At 38.7% G+C, this 25218-nt stretch overlaps 1 long non-coding RNA gene across 1 annotated transcript; it reads right to left on the bottom strand.

Annotated features, from left to right (window-relative positions):
- Positions 1–21088: 21088 nt before the first annotated feature.
- Positions 21089–25009, bottom strand: LOC140598435 (uncharacterized). The gene is made up of 2 exons (XR_012000866.1): positions 24918–25009; positions 21089–23744 (listed from the first exon to the last, which is right to left on the bottom strand). It is a non-coding gene; the product is annotated as an uncharacterized lncRNA (long non-coding RNA).
- Between the last annotated feature and the right edge of the window lie 209 nt (positions 25010–25218).

The raw sequence follows: 25218 nt of genomic DNA, 5'->3' as shown, positions 1-25218 counted from the left end.
ACTATTCTAACATTTTGCTATATGCATGAAATAGTCAATATCTCATCTTCTCACAATGAGGTAAGTCGTCTTCTGGGGCAGTCTCATACAGATTCATGGAGATGTTGGTAATCAATACAAAGAAAATTTAGAGATCAGTGATTTTTCATGTCTCAAAACAGAAATTAATAAATCAGACAAATTCAGTTTTTACAAGAATGGCATAAAATAAAAAATCACAAAGGAAATATAACTATTACTCCAACAGCCTCCTGTAATCAAGCCAGTATCAGAGTAAGAAGAAAATTCTTCAAGGGAAATGTTTCACACTAAGGTTTTTTCTGTTCATTTTCTTGATGTTTATTTAGGAATCACAGCTGGGGTTTTTCCACATGCAATTTTCCATAAGTGGAAATCTGAATTTTCATGTTAACTTACATATTCTCTAAAATTGTGCCCTATGATTAGAGCTTCTATAATGATGGAATAAAGAAAGGGGCATTCTGGAGACATAATAAATGCCTATTTGGAGCCACAGGACTGAATTATCTGCTTTAGAGAACTCAGAGTAAATTCTCTGCAAAACTCTTATTATGTAACTGACAGCATTTTGCTAATATTTTTGTCCCTTCGCTTATTTATGTAAGAACTCATTAATGTATGTGATAAAGAACTGTGTGATGCTACTTTGTCCTACAATGCAGTATATGAAAGGGTCTTTTCTGGAATACAAACTCAATGGTATTTTCTTTACAATTCAGTTCATTTCATAACATATTACATATTATATACATATTATATACGAAGTACCTACTATGTGAGAAGTATAAGACCCTGTGTTTGACCCTACAAGGGATGGGATATAACAAGATAAATACGACTTAATCCAGCAAAATTACAATCTCTTTTTTTTAAGATTTTATTTATTTATTCATGTGAGACACACACAGAGAGAGAGGCAGAGACACAGGCAGAGGGAGAAGCAGGCTCCACGCAGGGAGCCCGACATGGGACTCGATCCTGGGTCTCCAGGATCAGGCCCTGGGCCGAAGGCGGCGCTAAACCGCTAAGCCACCTGGGCTGCCCAAATTACAATCTCATAAAGAAAACAGGACATGTAGCATTAGTTACTCTACTATAATCTCCCCCACAAAGGTGTCACGGGAATGATTTAAACATGGAGTAGACATATAGAGGACAGAGATAATTTCTTAATAGAGAAGGCTGAGGGAAAAAATATTTGATCCCATGACTTAGGTAGCACTCACAATGTTTTCAATCCAAATATCAGGCATACATTAAAAAAAATTGGTACAGGCTTGGTTTCATAGTTTTTGGGCAATGGCATCATAACTCATTAGCATCTACTAAGACGTCAGAAATTCCCCCATGGTCTCCCTCAGCAGTCCTTCATTTATTGTCCTCTTCATCCCTACTCCTGGACCTCTTCCACACTGCTTCCATGGTACAGATGACTCTGGGATCATCCCAACCCTCTCTGCTTAGACACACTCAACTACCTCCTAGGAGTCCCAGTGGGAACAGGGACAGTCCTTTTTTGACTTCTCTATTCTTTAGAGTCCTCTAAATTTTTCTGCAGCTGTGATCACCTCTTACCTTTAGGGGACACTACCTTGAGGTAAAAAGATTTTGTGGCAAAGATCCACAGTGGTGTGCACAAATGTATAACATATTGAAAAATGGCTAAGATGTTGCCATGCTGATGGGTGCCTGGGTGGCTCGGTGTTTGAGCATCTGCCTTTGGCTCAGGGCATGATCCCAGGGCCCTGGGATCAAGTCCTGCATCAGGCTCCCTGTGAGGAGCCTGCTTCTCCCTTGGCCTCTGTCTCTGCCTCTCTCTCTATGTGTGTCTTATGAATAAATATATAAAATCTTTTTTTTTAAAAGGATTTTGCCAGGATCCCTGGGTGGCGCAGCAGTTTGGCACCTGCCTTTGGCCCAGGGCACGATCCTGGAGACCCCGGATCGAATCCCACGTCGGGCTCCCGGTGCATGGAGCCTGCTTCTCCCTCTGCCTATGTCTCTGCCTCTCTCTCTGTGTGTGTGTGACTATCATAAATAAATAAAAAAAAAATTAAAAAAAAAAAACTTCGTCATTCTTTAAAAAAAAAAAAAAGGATTTTGCCATGACATGACAGAATGAACTACTCTTTACATATTGCAAATAGGAAAGTTTAGAGGTCAGTTTCAACGTGCCACCTCAAAAAATGGGCTGGGGGTAGTGGTACTTTGGTTCCAAGTCGCAATTGAGAGTTTGCCACTTAACTGACTGAATCACCCAGGCACCCCATGATGGTAGTTTTAAATGTATCTTAGGAAAAATATCAGAAATCCAATGGATATTTTCTTCGATAGATAATTAAAAAAACATAAATAAGTAAATACAATTAAGTACATTAATCACTCTGAACTTTAACTCATCTTGAGTCCCCTGTTTCTTCACTCTGATCTCCCTAATTTACTTTTACTTTCTGAATACCACACTAACAAATACAAGGTTTTATCTGGAAGGCAAATGGGAAAATTCTAGTTTTTTCAAGCAGAAGAAATGTATGGTATCCATGTGTTTCAGAGAAAAATAACCTATAGGTGTAATAAGAATTAAGTGCATTAACTGTTAACATAATTTATGGACCAGAGTTGTCAAAAAGAAGGCACTGGGACTAAAATAAGAACATAGAATCTTAGTTATGAACATTGATTTTTTTAATCGCACAGCCCTGAATTTCAGTCCTATTCTAGATTATTTACCATGTGAATTTGGAAAAGTTTTAAAATATTTTTAAGGGACACCTGGGTGGCTCAGCTGTTGAACGTCTGCCTTGGCTCAGGGCATGATCCCCGAGTTCCTGGATCGAGTCCCACATCAGGCTCTTTGCCTGGAGCCTGCTTCTCCCTCTGCCTATGTCTCTGCCCCTCTCTGTGTTTTTCATGAATGAATGAATGAATGAATAAATCTTGTTGCTTATGAGCCTTCAAGATTTAGCTTTCTAGGAAACAAAAAAGATTCATGGCATAGAGTCAAAGATTTCGGTGGCAATCCCATGGGAAAAGCCCCAAACCACTGGGTAGGTACATGAGATATCTGCACCATTTCCTGGATGGAAACCAAAAGGAAGCAGAAATTCCTCACAGAATAATGAGCTGACAAGTCTAAGAAAGAAGGGGCCTTCTATGTCCATGCAGAGTTGCTTATACCTCAACATGGAACAGATCAGTTAGTAAATGTCTTTCGATCAGTACCAGAATAGTATGGAAGAAATAGAGAGCCACTGCGATTGAAAGACGTGCCTCAGCAACAGGCGTACAGACCAATTTCCCATGGTCAGATAGCAGTTTGGACACCTCAGTGGCTATTAGTATACATCAATGACACAGAGCAACCAGATAAGTGCCACTTCACCATTTTACAGCCTCTACAGCACCAAAAGACTCTAGAACATAGACACACTCATGAGGGCAATTAAGAAATCCTAAATCTCTGGCAGTCTTGGAACAGAGAATCAAACTAGACATCAAGTGAGCTATTTAGAACTACAGAATTGGGATCCCTGGGTGGCGCAGCGGTTTGGCGCCTGTCTTTGGCCCAGGGCGCGATCCTGGAGACCCGGGATCGAATCCCACATCGGGCTCCCAGTGCATGGAGCCTGCTTCTCCCTCTGCCTGTGTCTCTGCCTCTCTCTCTCTCTCTCTGTGACTATCATAAATTTAAAAAAAAAAAAATAGAACTACAGAATTGTACATTTCTTACATATGCCAGTGTATAGACAGAGATTGCTATCAGTGCATATAGAATATATGATCCATGCATTGTTTTCCCATTTCCAGAGAAGGTTCCCCTGTCAAATAGGTTTGGAAAATTCATACTTTCCCTTTGAAAGTCAAATGCCCCAATTTTTTTCCATATTTATTTGACATTACTTGACCCTTTTGAAGTGACCCCATTAATTAATCATCCTGGGGACATTTACACTACATGAACATGCTGTATATTGGCCATGGTGAAAATAAGGCTAAGTGAATTAAAATACACTAATCGGGATCCCTGGGTGGCGCAGCGGTTTGGCGCCTGCCTTTGGCCCAGGGCGCGATCCTGGAGACCCGGGATCGAATCCCACGTCGGGCTCCCGGTGCATGGAGCCTGCTTCTCCCTCTGCCTGTGTCTCTGCCTCTCTCTATCTCTCTGTGACTATCATAAATAAATAAAAAAAAAAATTAAAAAAAAATAAACATATAAAAAAAAATAAAAATAAAAAAAAATAAAATACACTAATCAACCTTCTTCCTTAGATACAGGCCACAAGACCATGAAAAGCAGTGCTTTCAGAACTTGGCATTTTGGTGGTGCGCTGGCACTTGTCAGAACAACCAGTGCACAACTGCACCATCTGCAAAACCAGGACAGCTCTTTGGAGTTTCCCTCACAGATATCTGTGATAATGACAACTTGCCCTTCCCAATTCTGGTAGGTCTCAGTTTGGTCTTTTATTGCCTTCCTGAGGAGAAGGAACTTGGAGAGGCCAAGTGTTTTCATACAAACCTACCCCCAAATGTGGAAATTATTAGACAGCCCCTGGCTGTGGCTGAGAAGCCTTGGTAGTGTCATTTGATTTAGCCACTGCAGAGTCATGAGGCCAATACAGCAGCACAACTTTTTGTCCATTCCACTTGTTTCCATAGAGACCCATGTAGGCCTGTTCAGATCAGTCAAAATGGACTCTGTGTGCATGAATCATCTTCACATTTTCCCACTGTTTTCTGAACTTACAGTAGACTCCAGTCTCCTTAAACTGAGTCTACTTAATCTAAAAACAGAAAACATCTTACCTAAGCATAAAGACTCACCCTGCAGCAAATATGAATCCATTAATCCTAACAGAATATGTTAAATGACAGCCACTAGTTTGGCCTGTGTTATCTCAAATCGGTCTACTGAATTGTTGCTGTGCAAATTTACTAAGTACCCAGTACCTCTGCAAGCACTACACTAGATTTGGGAATGTATGCTAGGTGTGAAGACATATACCACGTTAGTTACATGCTAGCTACTACCCCGGTACTTGTATCACGGCAATTTTTGGGGGTAGGTAGAACTATCATCCTCCACAATTTACAAATGAATTAGAAATGTTTCAGTACAGTTAACATGTGCCCCAGGTCACACAATAGAATAGAAGGATAATAGATTTCCGATCCCTTGGTCTTTCTGACTTCAGCCCTTATTATCTTTCTACACTGCAGGAAGAGGACATGTAGATAGATCAAAGGACAGTGAAAGACTCATGAAGGGAATGTAATTGGAGAATAAGAAGAGAGCATTTGAGCTTGATTTTAATAGAGGAAATGAAATAGAGGTAGTACGAATGCAGCATGCAATCACTTAAAGAGGAATCAACAAATGGGAAATGAGTACGGCAAAAAAATTTCCATACTTGGGGCAAGAGCATCTATGGAAGGGAATAAGGAGAAAAGACTGGTAAAGTAGGAGACAGGCAAGGATTCCACAAAGGCCTTGAAACATGGAGTTTGATTTAAAAGGGTAAATGCAATGAAAAAAGTCAAATTAAAATAAGTGATTACAATGTTTCAGTGTATGACTGTAAGGTGGATTTTTGGGTAGAAACTATAGAGAGACATTGACTAAAGAATCTAAATTGACTTTAGTCTCCCCAGCTGTAAAACCACATATTGTCACATTCCCTAGGTCTTTCATAAAGGAAGCAAGCTTTTGCTCTGGGATTGGGATATGAAATGCCATATACTATTCTTCTTTTCCTACAGAATATGCTTTCATTTATCAATCAGAAAGGACCACTCATGAAAGACATCTTCAGAAAATCAGGAAGTAGAAAATCATGCAGAATCCTAAAGGAGAAACTAAATATTGGGGACAGAGTGAACTTGGACAGCGAATCTGTCCTTGTGGTAGCATCGGTTTTAAAGGTGGGGAAAGTTCTAGCTTTATCCACACATGAGTAGCTCAAGTGGTGATTGGTGTCTTTCAATCATGATTTTCCAAGAACCATCATAGGCATAACTGATTAAGAACTTGACACACTGGAAAAAACTTCATCAAATCAAAATTTAAGGAAGATACTGTAGGAGTTAAAAGCCCCAAACATTAGAAATACTTTGTTTTTACCACACACCGCCCACCTGAAGACTCCATGCAGAATACTAATGCTAATATGACTACTAGTAATAATAATAAATTTCAAAATATCCACTGGCACATACATGATGTTTACCAAAGCAAACACCTGCTTTTGATGACGTCCTCACCACCCTAATGAAGGCAGTTTCCAAAAGAAAAATCATATGATACATTTGAGAATAGACATAGAAGTTCACAATAGTAAGCAAATGTTTACTTTATGAGGAATCCAAAAAGGCTCAGTGAGGTGACCAAATCATTCTTAAGCATCATTGTCTCCTGTTTCTTAGTGCCTTTTACTTTATAAGTCATGGAGGAAATATTTTGCCATTTGTGTCTCTTTTTACCACATCCTAAGCATCCTTTTGTTAATATTTGTGATGTCTAGCCCACCATCCAAAGTGATAACAACATGGCAACCAGCTCTTGCTACATGCCTCTTTTGATAAATCTAACTTTTGAAGTAGGTGCAATGGACAAAAGTAGTTTGGAATTCTGAAAATTCAATAGATCGACTAAGAAATAGATTAATTTTGAAATTATACACCCTAAATCACAGATATCGCATTGTATTGCTAAAATGGTAATAGAGAAAGAAGTGAGAACTAGAACAAAGAATTTAATCCATCTACCTTGGTACATGCTAACACCTCTAAACAAAACTATGGTAATGCAGTAATGATGACACTCTTAGAATCAAGGTCATATTTGGTCCTTCCTTGTCACATTTGGTCTTTCCTTCTACCCCATTACTGTTCAACTATACAATAATAGCAATACTCCCTAACCACTACTACACTGGGCTACAGTAAAACACACCACAATGTATATATCAAGCGACAGGGGAAAGAATGATGATACATTAGGTACACAGATAACATGATAAGTGTAGCCCTCTTTAAGGTGCACACATGGAATTGACTTTTCTAGCAAGACTTAGTCAGGTCTTTTCTATTTCTGTGTTATAAGCACAGACTAGGAAGATGGTGACCACGTGTGCATAGAGTTCTTAGACATTTCTAAAGTTTTCCCTTCCTAAAGTTGACTAATCTTTGTGGAGAATCAGACTCTGCAACCTTGGCCTGAATAGTATCATATCAAACTATCTGGAGAACTGGCCTACACTAGAAATGAATATATCCTCAGGACCAACATGAGTTTGCCATTAGACCGTCTACTTTTATACAGTTAAGGAAAGGAAGAATGAAGCAATTATGAGAGTAGCTTTTGTAATAGTTTGCAAAAAAGTACACAAAAGAGTAAGTGCGATATGATGGAAGGGAGCTTTGTCTTCCTTTCCACTGAAGCCTAGGCTCTGCTTTGATGCTTTCATTTTTTTGTTGGAGAAAATCCACTCTCCTGCTTTTGCACGTGCAAGTAAATGGATAGTCAGAGCTGAGCTCCGTGTGGGTCACAGTTTGGGTATCTATGAAGGAAGTAGGGACCAAAGTGAAGTTTCAACTCAGTGTTTTCTCTGTAAAACTTCCAATATATATTTTCTATTTTATATCTATGTTTGTTTGTATATATCTTTTTTAATCTACATAAGGATTTTTTTCAAGATATCCAGGGAAGTATATTTTCATTCGACCTCTATGATAAATGGCTTGGTGTTATTGATGAATTGACTGAGGAGGAGAAAATAAATGTAGCCCAAAGGTAATGATACAATAATTACTCTATTCTGGTCATGTCTCTGAAATACAGCAAATATACTATTAGGAAAATATTGGCTTATATTTTGCCACTTTGTCCTCCAAAATAACAATCAATGCCAAAGAGTTTTAATTCTTCACACCCATGGAGGCCAGTTTCAGAATACAGGCATGCCTTATGGCTATTAATGCTCTTCGCCTGAAGAGCATTATTAATGTGGACTCCTTAGCCATTGTACACCTTCTGAATATGTGAAGCTGGTAGACAAAATTCAGTGGCCTACGAGAGATACTAGAGCATCAACAGCCAGTGGTATAACCTTAAGTTTGTCAAACATTACCAGAGTGGGTTACCTCAGAAATCGAATTCAGTGAAACATTTTTGTATACATTCATGCCTGGAACTCTGCTACAGCGGGTTGTGTACTAGATCTAAAAAGATGTCCTCTGTTCTCCGTCTCTATGCTTCCAGCTTCCTAAGTGCAATGACTTGCCTTATTCAAAAGTGCATCTTTCTGACTTTAGGCTTCTAGCCCAGCTGCCAAAAGCGAATCTTGTTCTCTTGTGATGCCGTTTTGGAGTGTTATACAACATTGAGCAACGAACCTCATCCAATCAGATGACAGCTTTTATTTTATCACTGCATATAGCCCCAAGCATTCTTTGTCTGTCTAATTCCTGCAGCTTGGAATTGTAAGACAACTTCCTAAAAAAGGTAGAGAGAGCTCTCATTTGTGTCCTCTGGGGTTTAGAATCCATGCTTTGAATGTGAAATGTGTAGTAGTAAATCGGATGGATCAGTACTGAAAAGAGCAATCTTATAGGCTTCCTTGGAATGGCAGAGTTTGTTATCCTACTCGGGTGGAATGTGGGAAGGGGTGTTGTTAAAGTGGGAAATGCAGAGCAGTTGAGTAGCTCCTTTCCTATCCAGGAGATTCAATACTAGACTGACTAAACAAAAGAGAGAGAAGAGTGGGGTGATATGGTAGAAAAGAACCTGGGCTCCAGAGTTTGACATGCCAAGCTTCAACTCTCAACCTGATCCTTGAGGGGGGAGCTTGGAACCTTGGGCAAAGCCATGGCTCCTCATGACACAGTGGTAACAATACCTAGCTCCTCTGGTCGTTACTGGCACATCCTAGGTGGCTTGGGCACTATGAGCACCCATGGCTCCAAACACATTGGCCTTGCTCTGCAAGTTGTGGCTCATTTAGAAAAATACTTGGCTACTGTTTTGCCTCTGCTACATCAGACAGAAACTACTAGAGTATTCCAGGACATCCTAATGGAGCCACAATGCCTAATACGATGATAGCTTTTCCGCAAGCTCATGTCTAGAGTCCGCATTAGGCAAAGCAAGACATGAGAAGGGGACTGCCCTGCAGTTAGACACACGTTTTCTCTCCAGCCATGTGAGTTTTTCCTCAAAAAACAAAACAAAAACAAACAAACAAAAAAAAGCCCACAGGAATCTCCAAATTCCACTAAGATACTTCCTCATTTAAGAAATGGATTTCATCAGTTTTTGTCTATGCTTTATGCATTTAAATAAGATGTTATACATAAGTTACAACCCAATATAAAGTGGAAACGAAATTTTGAAAAATAAGTAGTTTAATAAATTAGGTTACTTTGAAAACCATCCTAGTTTTAAAAATGTAACCATTGATATCACAATGTTAGCTATTAAACTAGGCCACAAATTAGAACTTTAGCCCACTGACTAGTAGTATTTTAAAATCTGTACCCAAAGTTCACTGTAAAGTATCACTCTATGTTATTTTTCTTAGAGAACTCTGGTCTCTCTCTATTTTTATCAACTCTGAATTCTTCTTAGAAGTCTTTCACATTATTGGTTAGATCCAAGATTTTAAACAAAATGTGACTTATAGCTATACTATATGATAAAGAGCACCGCTTTGTGGTCTTTTTGCATTACAGGCTTGTCTTGTACACTTTTTGATTGATAATGGCCTCAAGATATTTGGAGAAGACATCACTTCTCTCTTGGGAGAGAATTAAAAAAGAGTTGTGATAACAATGAGAAGGCTGCAGGTACTGTGAATAACTTAATTGGCTTTGGCCAGATATAGACAGCAAGGTTGCCAGAGTTCATGGTAGATACTTAGCCCTGTTCTGGAGCCCAGAGCATCCCCAGGGCAATGATCGATTGCCAGCTGCTCCTTCTTCCAAAGGCTGGCTCAGAGGTCAAGGGAAGTTTCACACTGCTGGAGACCAAAGAAAGCATAGAAACTTCAAGAAGTTTCTAGCAGTATTAGGAGATAGCATGGTATGATAGAGCGTTTGGCAATTTTTTCTAACAAAATTTTAAATTGATCCCATATCTATATTATATTATATTATATTATATTATATTATATTATATTATATTATATATGCAGTTAGGCATATAATACGCAATTATGTAAATCTATTTATAATATATAAATGTGTTCTGGTTGAAACCAGAGCATGAGGCTTTTATTCATTCTTCCTCCTTGTTTTGCTCAGTGCTCTTGAGGCACCACAGGATTCCAGTTTTCTTTAAAATGAGTTGAAGGGAACCAGCATCATTGAGTACAAAGGACTTGACTTGATGTCAAACTACCTCTCCAGAGTACAAACTCCAGTGCCCCCATTTATCAGCTATATGACCTTTGGCCAATTACTCTAGCTCAGTAACAGTTTATTCATCTCTAAAATTTGGATAAAAATAATGTATCAATCTTAGAAATGATGTAAAAATTAAATAAGATAATGATGTAAAATACATTTCTAATAAAGCAATTAATAGAACTAGGAGAAGTTCCCCCTGAGACTAGTGCGAGTGTTATTGGAGCCTAGCTGACCACAGCTCACTGGCAACACCCCATTTTGTAAAACAGAGTTTAGATTCAGAACCTGGAGACACATATCATAAATCCCTCCCTACTTTTGACATGTCTTCGCTTTATGACATATACCTCATTGTGTTGAGGGAATCTTTAGGGTAATCCGTGTCATCAGGAATTAAGATGAGTCTAGTGTCATGTCTGAGAATATGCTGGATAAGACAAGTGTCTGTTTTTCATTTCATCAGTGACAGAAAAACAAACTACTGAATCCAAGCCACTGAGAGTGATAATGATTTCCAAAAGAGCACAACTGCAGAATGCTACCAAGTCCCTATCTGGCATGGGTCCATCCACCTACATGTCTACAGTTTACTAAGTCACAAAAGACTGGAATCTCCATAATGACCCTTGACACTTCCTCTTTCTTTATTTTTCCAATGAATGAAAAATGAACCCCTTCCAAGACCAAGCTATTTCCATTTAAAGCTTTTTCCTTGGTCCCTTACATTCATATTGAGGAAATCTTCCCACAAATTATCTCCTCTATCTTCAATGCCTACCATATCCTATGACATATTTTTGGAATCGTACTGTATTGTACTGTATGGTATTGTATTGTGTTGTATGTTTTTATATGGATACTAAAAATCATTCCATAACTCAGTAGGTTAGACAACCATTTCATTTGTTTATGATTCACAGAACACTTCAGTGGAGGCTCACCTGAGCAGTTCTGGCCGCAGCTGAGGTCACTTATGCAATTGCAGTTAGCCTGCAGCTCATCTGGAGCTAACCTAGGTGTCTGTCTATTGGTGCTGGCTCTTATTGGTCCCCATGTCTTCAAGTAGTTGGAATTCTGAAAATTCAATAGATCGACTCAAGAAATAGATTAATTTTGAAGTTATACAGCTAAATCACAGATATCCAGTTCTATTTCTAAAAGGGAAATTGAGAAAGAAGTGAAAACGAAAACAAAGAATTTAATCCATCTACCTTGGCACTTGCTAAAAGCTCTGAACAAAACTATGTTAAGGCAATAATGATGACACTCTTAGAATCAAGGTCATATTTGGTCCATTACTGTTCAACTCTATGATAAATCGCAATAGTCCCTGACCACTACTACACTGGGCTACAGTAAAACACAGCACTAAATATATATATATATATATATATATATATATATATATATATATAGGCATCAAGAGACAGGGGAAAGAATGATGATACATTAGGTACTCAGATAACATGATAAGTGTTGCCCTCTTTAAGGTGCACACATGGAATTCATGTTTCTAGAAGACTTAGTAGGGTCTTTTCTATTTCCATGTTATAAGCACAGACTAGGAAGATGGTGACCACGTGTGCATAGAGTTCTTAGACATTTCTAAAGTTTTCCCTTCCTAAAGTTGACTAATCTTTGTGGAGAATCAGACTCTGCAACCTTGGCCTGAATAGTATCATGTCAAACTATCTGGAGAATTGGCCTACACTAGAAATGAATATATCCTCAGGGCCAACATGAGGTTGTCATTAGACCATCTACTTTTATACAGTTAAGGAAAGGAAGAATGAAGCAATTATGAGAGTAGCTTTTGTAATAGTTTGCAAAAGTACACAAAAGAGTAAGTGCGATATGATGGAAGGGAGCTTTGTCTTCCTTTCCACTGAACCCTAGGCTCTGCTTTGATGCTTTCATTTTTGTTGGAGAAAATCCACACACCTGCTTTTGCATGTGCAAGTCAATGGATAGTCAGAGCTGAGCTCCACGTGGGTCACAGTTTGGGTATCTATGAAGGAAGTAGGGACTGAGAGAAGCTTCAACTAAGTGTTTTCTCTGTAATATTTCCAATAAATATTTTATATTATATATACATATATATGTGCATATATTTATATTTTTTAATCTACATAAGGATTTTCTTCGAAATATCCAAGGATGTATATTTTCATTCTACCTTTATGATAAATGCCTTGGTGTTATTGATGAATCGAGTGAGGAGGAGAAAATAAATGCAGCCCAAATGTAATGATACAATAATTGCTCTTGTCTGGTCATTTCTCAGAAATACAGCCAATATACTATTAGGAAAATATTGTCTTACTTTTTGCCACTTTGTCCACTAAAATACCGATCAATGCCAAAGAATTTCAATTCTACATACCCGTGGAGGCATGTTTCAGAATACAAGCATGTGTTATGGCTATTATTGCTCTTCACTTGACCTTATTAATGTAGATTCCTTAGCCATTGTACACCTTCTGAATATATGAAACTGGTAGACAAAATTCAGTGGCCTAAGAGATATCCTAGAGCATCAACAGCCCATGGTATAACCTTACGTTTGTCAAACATTTAACCAGAGTGGGTTACCTCAGAAATCGAATTCGGTGAAACATTTTTGTATACGTTCATGCCTGGAACTCTGCTACAGCGGGTTGTGTACTAGATCTAAAAAGATGTCCTCTGTTCTCCGTCTCTATGCTTCCAGCTTCCTAAGTGCAATGACTTGCCTTATTCAAAAGTGCATCTTTCTGACTTTAGGCTTCTAGCCCAGCTGCCAAAAGCGAATCTTGTTCTCTTGTGATGCCGTTTTGGAGTGTTATACAACATTGAGCAATGAACCTCATCCAATCAGATGACAGCTTTTATTTTATCACTGCGTATAGCCCCAAGCATTCTTTGTCCGTCTAATTCCTGCAGCTTGGAATTGTAAGACAACTTCCTAAAAAAGGTAGAGAGAGCTCTCATTTGTGTCCTCTGGGGTTTAGAATCCATAGTAGTAAATCGGATGCATCAGTACTGAAAAGAGCACATCTTCATAGGCTTCCTTGGAATGGCAGAGTTTGTTATCCTACTCGGGTGGAATATGGGAAGGGGTGTTGTTAAAGTGGGAAATGCAGAGCAGTTGAGTAGCTCCTTTCCTATCCAGGAGATTCAATACTAGACTGACTAAACAAAAGAGATAGAGTGGGGTGATATGGTAGAAAAGAACCTGGGCTCCGGAGTTTGACATGCCAAGCTTCAACTCTCAACCTGATCCTTGAGGGGGGAGCTTGGAACCTTGGGCAAAGCCATGGCTCCTCATGACACAGTGGTAACAACACCCAGCTCCTCTGGTCATTAAGGCACATTCTAGTTGGCTCGGGCACTATGAGCACCCATGGCTCCAAATACATTGGCCTTGCTCTGCAAGTTGTGGCTCATTTAGAAAAATACTTGGCTACTGTTTTGCCTCTGCTACATCAGACAGAAACCTCTAGAGTATTTAGGAATTCCTAATGTAGTCACACCTACCTAATAAGATGACAGATTTTTCCCAGCCCATGTCTAGAGCCAGCATTAGGCAAAGCAAGACATGAGAAGGGACTGCAGTTAGACAGACAGACATGTTTTCTCTCCAGCCATGTGAGATTTTCCTCAAAAAACAGACAAATGAACAAACAAAAAAACCCACGAGAATCTCCACGTTCCAACTAAGATACTTCCTCTTTTAAGAAATGGATTTCATAAGTTTTTGTCTATGGTTTACGCATTTAAATAAGATATTATACATAAGTTACAATCCAATATAAACTGGAAATGAGATTTTGAAAAATAAGTAAAGTTTAATAAAGTAGGTTACTTTGAAAACCATGCTAGTTTAAAAAATGTAACCATTGATATCACAATGTTAGCTATTAAACTAGGCGACAAATTAGAACTTTAGCCCACTGACTAGTAGTATTTTAAAATCTGTACCCAAAGTACACTGTAAAGTATCACTCTATGTTATTTTTCTTAGAGAACTCAGGTTTCTCTATATTTTTATCAACTCTGAATTCTTCTTAGAAGTCTTTCACATTATTGGTTAGATCCAAGATTTATAAACAAAATGTGACTTATAGCTATGCCATATAAAAAAGAGCACCCCTTTGTGGTCTTTTTGCATTACAGGCTTGTCTTGTACACTTTTTGATTGAAAATTGCCTCAAGATATTTGGAGAAGACATCACTTCTCTCTTGGGAGAGAATTCAATGAGTTGTGATAACAATGAGAAGGCCGCAGGTACTGTGAATAATTTAATTGGCTTTGGCCAGATGCAGACAGCAAGGTTGCCGGGGGTCATGGTAGATACTTCGCCCCGTTTTGGAGCCCAGAGCATCCCCAGGGCAATGATTCCCAGCTGCTCCTTTTTCCGAAGGCTAGCTCACAGTTCAAGGGAGGTTTCATACTGTTGGAGAACAAAGAAAGCATAGAAACTTCAAGAAGTTTCTAGCAGTATTAGGAGATAGCATGGTATGATAGAGTGTTTGGGAATTTTTTTTTAAACACAGTTTTAAATGGATCCCACATATATATTATATTATATATGTAGTTAAGCATATAATGCATAATTTTGTATTTCTATTTGTAATATATAAATGTGTTCTGTTTGAAACCAGAGTGCAAGGCTTTATTCCTCCTCCCTCCTTGTTTTGCTCAGTGGTCTTGAGGTACCATAGGATTCCAGTGCTCTTTGAAATGAGTTGAAAAGAACCAACATCATTGAGTAAAAAAGGACTTGACTTGACTTCAAACCACCTCTCCAGAGTACAAACTCCAGTGCTCCCATTAATCAGCTATATGACATTTGACCTATTACTCAAGCTCAGTATCAGTTTATTGATCCCTAATATGTGGATAAAAATAATGTCTAAATCTCAGATATGCTGTAAAGATTAAATAAAATAATGTATGTAAAATACATTTCTAATAAAGCAACTAATGGAACTAGAAGTTCCCCCTGAGACTAGAGCGAGTATTATTGGAGCCTAGCTGACCACAGCTCTCTGGCAACACCCCATTTTGTAAAACAGAGTTTAGATTCAGAACCTAGAGACACATATCATAAATCTCTCCATAGTTTTGACATGTCTGCATTTTTACGACATATACCTCATTGTGTTGAGGAAATCTTTAGGGTAACCCACGTCATTAGGAATTAAGATTAGTCTAGTGTCATGTCTGAGAATATGCTGGTATAAGACAATTGTTTGTTTTTCATCAGTGACATAAAAACAAACTCCTGAAAATAAGCCACTGAGAGTGATAGTGATTTCCAAAAAGGCAAAACTGTAGAATGCTACAAAGTACCCATCTGGCACGGGTCCATCCATCTACATGTCTACAGTTTACTAAGTCCTGAAGACTGGAATCTCCATAATGACGCTTGACTTTTCCTCTTTCTTTATTTTTCCAGTGAATGAGAAATGAACCCCTTCCAAGACCCAGCTATTTCCATTTAATTTTTTTCCCTTGGTCCCATATATTCATATTGAGGAAATCTTCCCACAAAATATCTCCTTTTTCTTCAATGCCTACCATATCCTATTACATACTTTTTGTATTGTATTTTAATGTATTGTATTGTACTGTACTGTATTGTGTTGTGTTGTATGTTTTTATATGGATAATAAAAATCATTCCATAACTCAGTAGGTTAGACAACTTTTTAACTTGGTTATGATTCACATAACACTTCAGTGGAGGCTCATCTGAGGTCACTTGTGCACTTGCAGTTAGCCTGCAGCTCATCTGGAGCTAACCTAGGTGGCTGTCTGTTGGAGCTGGCTCTCAATTGGTCCTCATGTCTTCCATAAGGTAGCTTCTCCTCCTTTCATAGGGTGGAGGAAGAGTTCCCAGAACCAAAAGAGACTTTTCAAGAGTTAATGTGGGAGAGGACTGTGCAAAGGACCACGCCCAAGATGGTGGTTTACAAGATGAGGAGGCATTATTTCTTGAGACCACACATCATAAAACTCATGGCAGCACCACTACTACACATATCCTCTTCTTCACTGGCTTTTAATCCTCAGTTCTCTACAACAGCATTTCCTAAGGGGTATTCCAAGTATGGTAGGAAGTATCTTTGAAGTACTAACTCATTTTTTTACCTCAGGTATTTTGTCCCTCATCCTTCTTCCCATCTTAAGCTGCCTTAAGAGGCAACTAAATCACCTCCTCAGGGAATAGAAGCAAGAAGAGAATATGAGGAAAAGGGAGCTCTTTGTTGCTTATGAGTCTTAAAGATTTAGCTTTCTAGGAAACAAAAATGATTCATGGCATAGAGTAGAAGATTTTGGTGGCAATCTCATGGGAAAAGCTCAAAACCACTAGGCAGGTCCATGGGATATCTGCACCATTTCCTGCATGGAAACCAAAAGGAAGCAGATATTCCTCACAGAATAGCGAGCTGACATGTCTAAGAAATATGGCCCTCTATGGTCACGCAGAGTTTCTTATACCTCAACATGGAACAGATCGGTTAGTAAAAGTATCTCCATCAGTCACAGAATAGTATGGAAGAAATAGAAATCCACTGGGTTTGAAAGACATGCCTCATCAACAGGCACACAGACCAATTTCCCAGGTCAAGAGAGCAGTGCCGACACCTCAATGGCCATTAGTGAACATCAATGACACAGAGCAACCAGATAAGTGCCACTTCACCATTTTACAGCCTCCCTGGCACTAGAAGACTCCAGATAATAGACACACTCATGGGGGCAATTAAGGAATCCTAAAACTCTAGCAGTCTTGGAACAGAGAACCAAACTAGACATCAAGTGAGCTATTTAGAACTACAGAACTGTAGGTTTCTTACATATGCCAGTGTATAGACAGAGATTGGTATCTGTGCATATAGAATATATGATCCGTGCATTGTTTTCCCATTCCCAGAAATGTTCCATTGTCAAATTGCTTTGGAAAATTCATATTTTTATTTTGAAAGTCAAATGCCCCAAATTTTGCCACATTTATTTGTCATTATTTGACCTTTTTGAAGTGACCCCGAAAATTAATCATCCTGGGGACATTTATTGCCTTGTGCTGAGTAGAATATTATATATTTAGTTTAAGAGTTGTAGGCAGCATCATTTATGTTAAAGTTGAGCAAACCGAAGCTTTAAAATGCTGAGCTTCCTAAGTGGCAGAACCAGGATGCTTCTGGTGGAGTGCTGGCACCCACATCAGTGGAGGTGGTGATGTACTCACTACATTCCAGAAAAGCCAAGAGGCCAGGTGTTTAAGGTCATTTGGTGAAATGTTGCTCATCTCTTTATCCTTCAACAGCTTGGCTCATCTGTTGACTTTTAAGGAATTCACTTATTTAAGCAATGTTAAGGTATCTTCAAAGGAAAACATTCATAGCTGACCACTCGAAACACTGAATTCAGCTTTTCACTGCTGATCACCTTTTCTTTGGAAAGCTCTTCCTTTGATAGGGAATGTTGAGTAATTAAAAATCATCTCTGGAAACTGGTGGTAAATAAATGCATTTATAACCTCTCATTGTTTTGCTTTTTCTATGTTTTCTCAAGCTTGTACTTGTGTGTAGATGTATATATACATGTATGTTTGAGTGTGTGTATGAGGAAGTGTGTTTCCACAGTTCATTGTGGTTTAGGCTCTTTTCAGTAAATGTTAAACATATTTAAACAAAAACATCATCTCTGGGTGGGTTGGTGGGGTATGACAAGAAAACACAGCCACCACATAGCCAGCATGTGATGACAACTTCCCAAGGACCCTGACTGCAGAAAGTCGTCCTTGAAGATGACCCAGAGCAGAGGAACCAGAGAAGTAGGGCTCAGGCAAATTGTGTCACAAGAGGCAGATCCTCTGCATGGGAGAAACTTGAGCACTGAGAAAACCAAAGAGGATATCTGAGGCTGAGGGGAGAAGGGCTGGGAAAGCCTATGATTAGCAAACTCCACGTGATTTGAATATAAATCCTTCTAGCTTTTAAAATGAGATCCGACACCTGAACCCACTGATCACACCAGTAGAAAACAAACGTCTACAGGTTCAGTGTCTCCTGATGCAGTGTAATCGACAGTAACTGATGGCACAGGAAATACTGACCTTGAGTGTGATCGAGTCTCTAGTCTTAACCATCAGTCTGAAGGATATGGGCAAGAAGTCTTCAACACCAAGAGGATGGTATTAGCCAACATCAGAACGTGCAGAATTCTATACAACAAATGACTCAGTTTCCCTCGTCTAGCCAGTACAATGAACACGCTGTATAATAGCAATGGTGAAAATAAGGCTAAGTGAATTAAAATACACTAATCTCCCTTCTTCCTTAGATTCAGGCCAGAAGACCATTAAAATTAGTGTTTTCAGAAACTTGGCCTTTTGGCGGTGCGCTGGCACTTGCAAAAATAACCAGTGCACACCTGCACCTTCTGCAAAACCCAGACAGCTCTTTCCATTTTCCCTCATTGATATCTGTGATAATGACAACTTGCCCTTCCCAATTCTGGTAGGTCTCAGTTTGGTCTTTTATTGCCTTCCTGAGGAGGGGGACCTTGGAGAGGCCAAGTGTTTTCATGTAAACCTACACCCAAATGGAGAAATCATTGGACAGCCCCTGCTGTGGCTGAGAAGCTTTCGTAGTGTCATTTGATTTAGGTATTGCAGAGTCATGAGGCTAATACAATAGGACAACTTTTTGTCCATTCCACTTGTTTCCACAGAGACCTACGTAGTGCTGTTCAGATCAGTCAAAATGGACTCTGTGTGCATGAATCATCTTCACAGTCTGCCATTGTCTTCCGGAACTCACAGTAGTTTCAGGTCTCCTTCAACTGAGTCTACTTAATCTAACACTAGAAAACATCTTACCTAAGCATAAAGACTCATCTTGTGGCAAATATGAATCCATTAATCCTACCAGAATATGTTAAATGACAGCCAAAGAGTTTGGTTATGTGTTATCTGAAATTGGTGTACTGAATTTTCAGTGTGGAAATTCACTGAGTACCCAGGACCTCTGCAAGCACTGCACTAGATTTGGGAATGTTATGCTATGTGTGAAGAAATTTACCACATTACTTACTTGCTAGCTACTACCCCAGTCCTTACATCATGGCAATTTTAGGGGGTAGCTAAAACTATCATCCTCCACAATTTACAAATGAATTAGAAAGTTCTCAGTACAGTTTGCATGTGCCCAAGGTCCCACAATAGATCAGAAGCATAATAAGTTTCTGGTCCCTTGGTCTATCTCACTCCAGCCCTTATTATCTTTCTACACTGCAGGGAGAGGACATGAAGATAGAGCAAAGGACAGTGAAAGACTCATGAAGGGAATGTAATAAGAGAATAAGAAGAGAGCATTTGAGCTTGATTTGAAAAGAGGAAATGAAATAGAGATAGTAGGAATGGAGGATGCAATCACTTAAAGAGGAATCAATGAATGGGAAATGAGTATGGCAAAAAGTATTCCATACTTGGGGGAAGAGCATCTATGTAAGGGAATAAGGAGAAAAGACTGGTAAAGTAGGAGACAGGCGAGGATTCCACAAAGGCCTTGAAACATGGAAGTTTGTTTAAAAGGATAAATTACCCCAAAGATTCAGATGCAATGAAACGTCGGGACACCTGCACCCCGATGTTTCTATCAGCAATGGCCACAATAGCCAAACTGTGGAAGGAGCCTCGGTGTCCATCAAAAGATGAATGGATAAAGAAGATGTGGTTTATGTATACAATGGAATATTACTCAGCAATTAGAAACGACAGATACCCACCATTTGCTTCAACGTGGATGGAACTGGAGGGTATTATGCTGAGTGAAATAAGTCAGTCGGAGAAGGACAAACAGTGTATGTTCTCATTCATTTGGGGAATATGAATAATAGTGAAAGGGAATATAAAGGAAGGGAGAAGAAATGTTGGGAAATATCAGGAAGGGAGACAGAACATAAAGACTCCTAACTCGGGGAAACGAACTAGGGGTGGTGGAGGGGGAGGAGGGCGGGTGTTGGAGGGGAATGGGTGACGGGCACTGAGGTGGACACTTGACGGGATGAGCACTGGGTGTTTTTCTGTATGTTGGTAAATTGAACACCAATAAAAATTAATTAAAAAAAAAAAAAGGATAAATTCAATGAAAAAATCTTATTAAAATAAGTGATTACAATATTTCAGTGTATGACTGTAAGGTGGATTTTTTGGTTAGAAACTATAGAGAGTCATTGACTAAAGAATCTAAATTGACTTTAGTACTTCCAGCTCTAAAATGTATACCATCACATCCCTACCTCTTTCCAAAAGGAAGAAAGCTTTTGCTCTGGGCTTGGGATATGAAATGCTATATACTCTTTCTTTTTTTTCCCTACAGGATATGCATTCCTTTATCAATCAGAAAGGACCACTCACAGAAGGCATCTTCAGAAAATCAGCCCATATAAATTCATACGGAATCATAAAGGAGAAACTAAATTCTGGGGACAGAGTGAACTTTGACAGTGAATCTGTTCTTGTGGTAGCATCTGTTTTAAAGCTGGGCAAAGTTCTAGCTTTATCCACACATGAACAACTCAAGGTTTGATTGTTGTCTTTCATTATGATTGCCCAGGAACCATCATAGGCATAACTGATTAAGAACTTGACACACTGGAAAACACTTCATGAAATCAAAATTTAAGGAAGATACTGTAGGAGTTAAAAGCCCCATACATTAGAAATACGTTCTGTTTTCACCATTCACCGCCCGCCTGAAGACCCCATGCAAAATACTAATGCTAATATGACTACTAGTAAAAATAAATTTCAAAATATCCACTGGCACATACATAATGTTTACCAAAGCAAACATCCCGCTTTTGATTACATCCTCACCACCCTCCTAATGCAGGCAGTTTCCAAAAGAAAAATCATATGAAACATTTGAAAATAGGTATAGAAGTTTACAATAGTACGCAAGTGTTTACTTTATGAGGAATCCAAAAAGGCTCAGTGAGGCAATCATTCTTAAGCATCATTTTCTCCTGTCTCTTAATGCCTTTTACTTTATAAGTCATGGAGGAAGGATTTTGCCATTTGTGTCTCCTTTCACCACATCCTAAGCATCCTTTTATTAATATTTGAGATGTCTATCCCACCATCCAAGGTTATAACGACATGGTAACAAGCTCTGGCTACATGCCTCTTTTGATAAAGCTAACTTTTGGAGTAGGCACAACATACAAAAATAGTTTCGATTCTTAAAATTCAAAAGATTGACTAAAACAATAGGTTTTTGAAATTATACAGCTAATTCACAGATATCCAGTTATATTCCTAAAAGGGAAATGGAGAAAGAAGTGAGAACTAGAACAAACAATTTAATCCATCTACCTTGGCACTTGCTAACAACTCTGAACAAAACTATGTTAAGGCAATAATGATGACACTCTTAGAACCAAGGTCATATTTGGTCCTTCCTTGTCCCCCATTACTGTTTAACTCTATGATAGATAGCAATAGTCTCTGACCACTACTACACTGGGCTATAATAAAACACACCAGTAAATATATGTATAGACACCAAGAGAAAGGGGAAAGAATGATGATACATTAAGTACTTGCATAGCATGGTAAGTGTTGCCCTCTTTAAGCTGCACACATGGAATTGACTTTTCTAGCAAGACTTAGTCAGGTCTTTTCTATTTCTGTGTTATAAGCACAGACTAGGAAGATGGTGACCAAGTGTGTGTAGAGTTCTTAGACATTTCTAAAGTTTTCCCTTCCTAAAGTTGACTAATCTTTGTGGAGAATCAGACTCTGCAACCTTGGCCTGAATAGTATCATGTCAAACTATCTGGAGAATTGGCCTACACTAGAAATTAATATATCCTCAGGACCATCATGAGTTTGCCATTAGACTATTTGATACAGTGATTGAAAGGAAGAATGATGCAATTATGAGAGTATTTTTTTAGTAGTTTGCAAAAAAGCACACAAAAGAGTAAGTGCCATATGATAGAACGGAGCTTTGTCTTCATTTCCACTAAAGCTTAGGCTCTGCTTTGAAGCTTTCGTTTTTGTTGGAGAAAATCCACACACCTTCTTTCGCATGTGCACATCGATGGAGAGTCAGAGCTGAGCTCCGTGTGGGTCACAGTTTGGGTATCTATGAAAGAAGTAGGGACTTAACTGAAGTTTTCAACTAAGTGTTTTCTCTGTAATATTTCCAATATGTGTGTGTGTGTGTGTGTGTGTGTGTGTATTTTTGTTATCTACATAGTATTTTCTTCTAAATATCCAAGGAAGTTTACTTTTATCTGACCTCTAGGATAAATGGCTTGGTGTTTTTGATGAAGTGACTGAGGAGGAGAAAATAAATGCAGCCCAGAGGTAATGATGCAATAATTACTCTACTCTGGTCATGTCTCAGAAATACAGGCAATATACTTTTAGGAAAATATTGGCTTACATTTGCCACTTTGTTCACTACAGTAATGATCAAAGCCAAAGAGTTTCAATTCTTCAGACCCATGGACGCATGTTTCAGAATACAGGCATGCCTTATGGCTATTAATGCTCTTCGCCTGAAGAGCATTATTAATGTGGACTCCTTAGCCATTGTACACCTTCTGAATATATGAAACTGGTAGACAAAATTCAGTGGCCTAAGAGAGATCCTAGAGCATCAACAGCCCGTGGTATAATCTTACATTTGTCAAACATTTAACGAGAGTGGGTTAGCTCAGAAATCGAATTCGGTGAAACATTTTTGTATACATTCATGCCTGGAACTCTGCTACAGCAGGTTGTGAACTAGATCTAGAAAGATGTCCTCTGTTCTCCATCTCTATACTTCCAGCTTCCTAAGTGCAAAGACTTGCCTTATTCAAAAGTGCATCTTTCTGACTTTAGGCTTCTAGCCCAGCTGCCAAAAGCGAATGCTGTTCTCTTGTGATGCCTTTTTGGAGTGTTATACAATATTGAGCAACAATCCTCATCCAATCAGATGACAGTTTATAATTTATCACAGAGTATAGCGCCATGCATTCTTTGTCCACCTAATTCCTCCAGCTTTGAGTTGATAAACAACTTTATAAAAAAGGTAAGAGAGCTCTCATTTCTGTCCCTTGAGGTTTAGAATCCATGCTTTGAATCTGAAATGTGTAGTAGTGAACTGGATGGATCAGTTCTTAAATGTGCACAACTTCATAGGCTTCCTTGGAATGGCAGAGTTCGTTATCCTACTCTGGTGGAATATGGGAAGGGATGTTGTTAAAGTGTGAAACGCAGAGCAGTTGAGTCGCTTTCTTCCCATCCAGGAGGTTCAATACTACACTACCTAAATAAACAAGAGAGAAGAGTGGTGTGATATGATTGAAAAGAACCTGGGCTTTGGAGTTTGACATGCCAAGGTTAAACTCTCAGCCTGATCTTTGAGGGGTGGGGGAGCTTGTAAAGGCAAAAGCCATGGATTTTGGGCAAAGCCATGGATTCCTGATAACACAATGTTAACAACACCTAGGTCCTCTAGTCAGTACTGGCACATCCTAGGTGGATCGGGCACTATGAGTACCCATGGCTCCAAACACATTGACCTTCCTCTGTAAGTTGTGGCTCATTTAGAAAAATACATGGCTACTGTTTTGCCTCTGTTACATCAGACAGAAACTACTAGAATATTCCAGAACATCCTAATGGAGCCACAGATGTCTAATAAGATGACTGCTTTTCCCCAAGCACATGCCGAGAGACAGCATTAGACAAAGGAAGACATGAGGAGGGACTGCAGTTATACAGACAGACATGTTTTCTCTCCAGCCATGTGAGTTTTTCCTCAAAAAAAACAAAAAACAAAAAACAAAAAACAAAAAACAAATACAAAGAAACCCTCAGGAATCTCCAAATTCCACTAAGATACTTCCTCATTTAAGAAATTGATTTCATAAGTTTTTCTCTATGCTTTATACATTTTAATTAGATATTATACAGAAGTTATAACCCAATATGTATTGGAAACAAAATTTAAAAAAATAAGTAAAGTTTAACAAATTAGGTTACTTCAAAAACTATCTTAGTTTTAATGATGTAACCATAGGTATCACAATGTTAATTGTGATGTGTTAATAAAAATATACAGAAAGCAGAGTTCCCAAAGAAAAATAACATAGAGTGATACTTTCCGTTGTACTTTGGGTATAGATTTTAAAATAGTACTAGTCAGTGGGCTAAAGTTATAATTTGTGGCCTAGTTTAATAGCTATGACTATTATGACTTATAGCTATGCCATATGAAAAAGAACACCCCTTTGTGGTCCTTTTCATTACAGGTTTCTCTTGTACACTTTTTGATTGAAAATTGCCTCAAGATATTTGGAGTAGACATCACTTCTCTCTTGGGAGAGAATTCAATGGGTTGTGATAACAATGAGAAGGCCGCAGGTACTGTGAATAATTTAATTGGCTTTAGCCAGAAGCAGACAGCAAGGTTGCCATTGGTCTGGCAGATACTTACCCCTGTTCTGGAGCCCAGGGCATCCCCAGGGCAATGATTCTCAGCTGCTCCTTCTTCCGAAGGCTGGCTCACAGGTCAAGGGAGGTTTCACACTGTTGGAGACCAATAAAAGCATAGAAACTTCAAGAAGTTTCTAGCAGTATTAGGAGATAGCATGGAATGATACAGTTTTAGGGAATTTTTTTGAGCACAATTTTAAATGGATCCCACATATATATTATATTATATATGTTGTTAAGCATATAATACATAACTGTGTATTTCAATTTATAATATATAAATGTGCTCTGGTTGAAACCAG

This window comes from Vulpes vulpes, chromosome 4 (genome assembly GCF_048418805.1).
Source record: "Vulpes vulpes isolate BD-2025 chromosome 4, VulVul3, whole genome shotgun sequence".
Lineage (NCBI taxonomy): Eukaryota > Metazoa > Chordata > Mammalia > Carnivora > Canidae > Vulpes > Vulpes vulpes.
The sequence above is the reverse complement of the archived record's forward strand: the minus strand, read 5'-3'. Positions and strand labels throughout refer to the sequence as shown.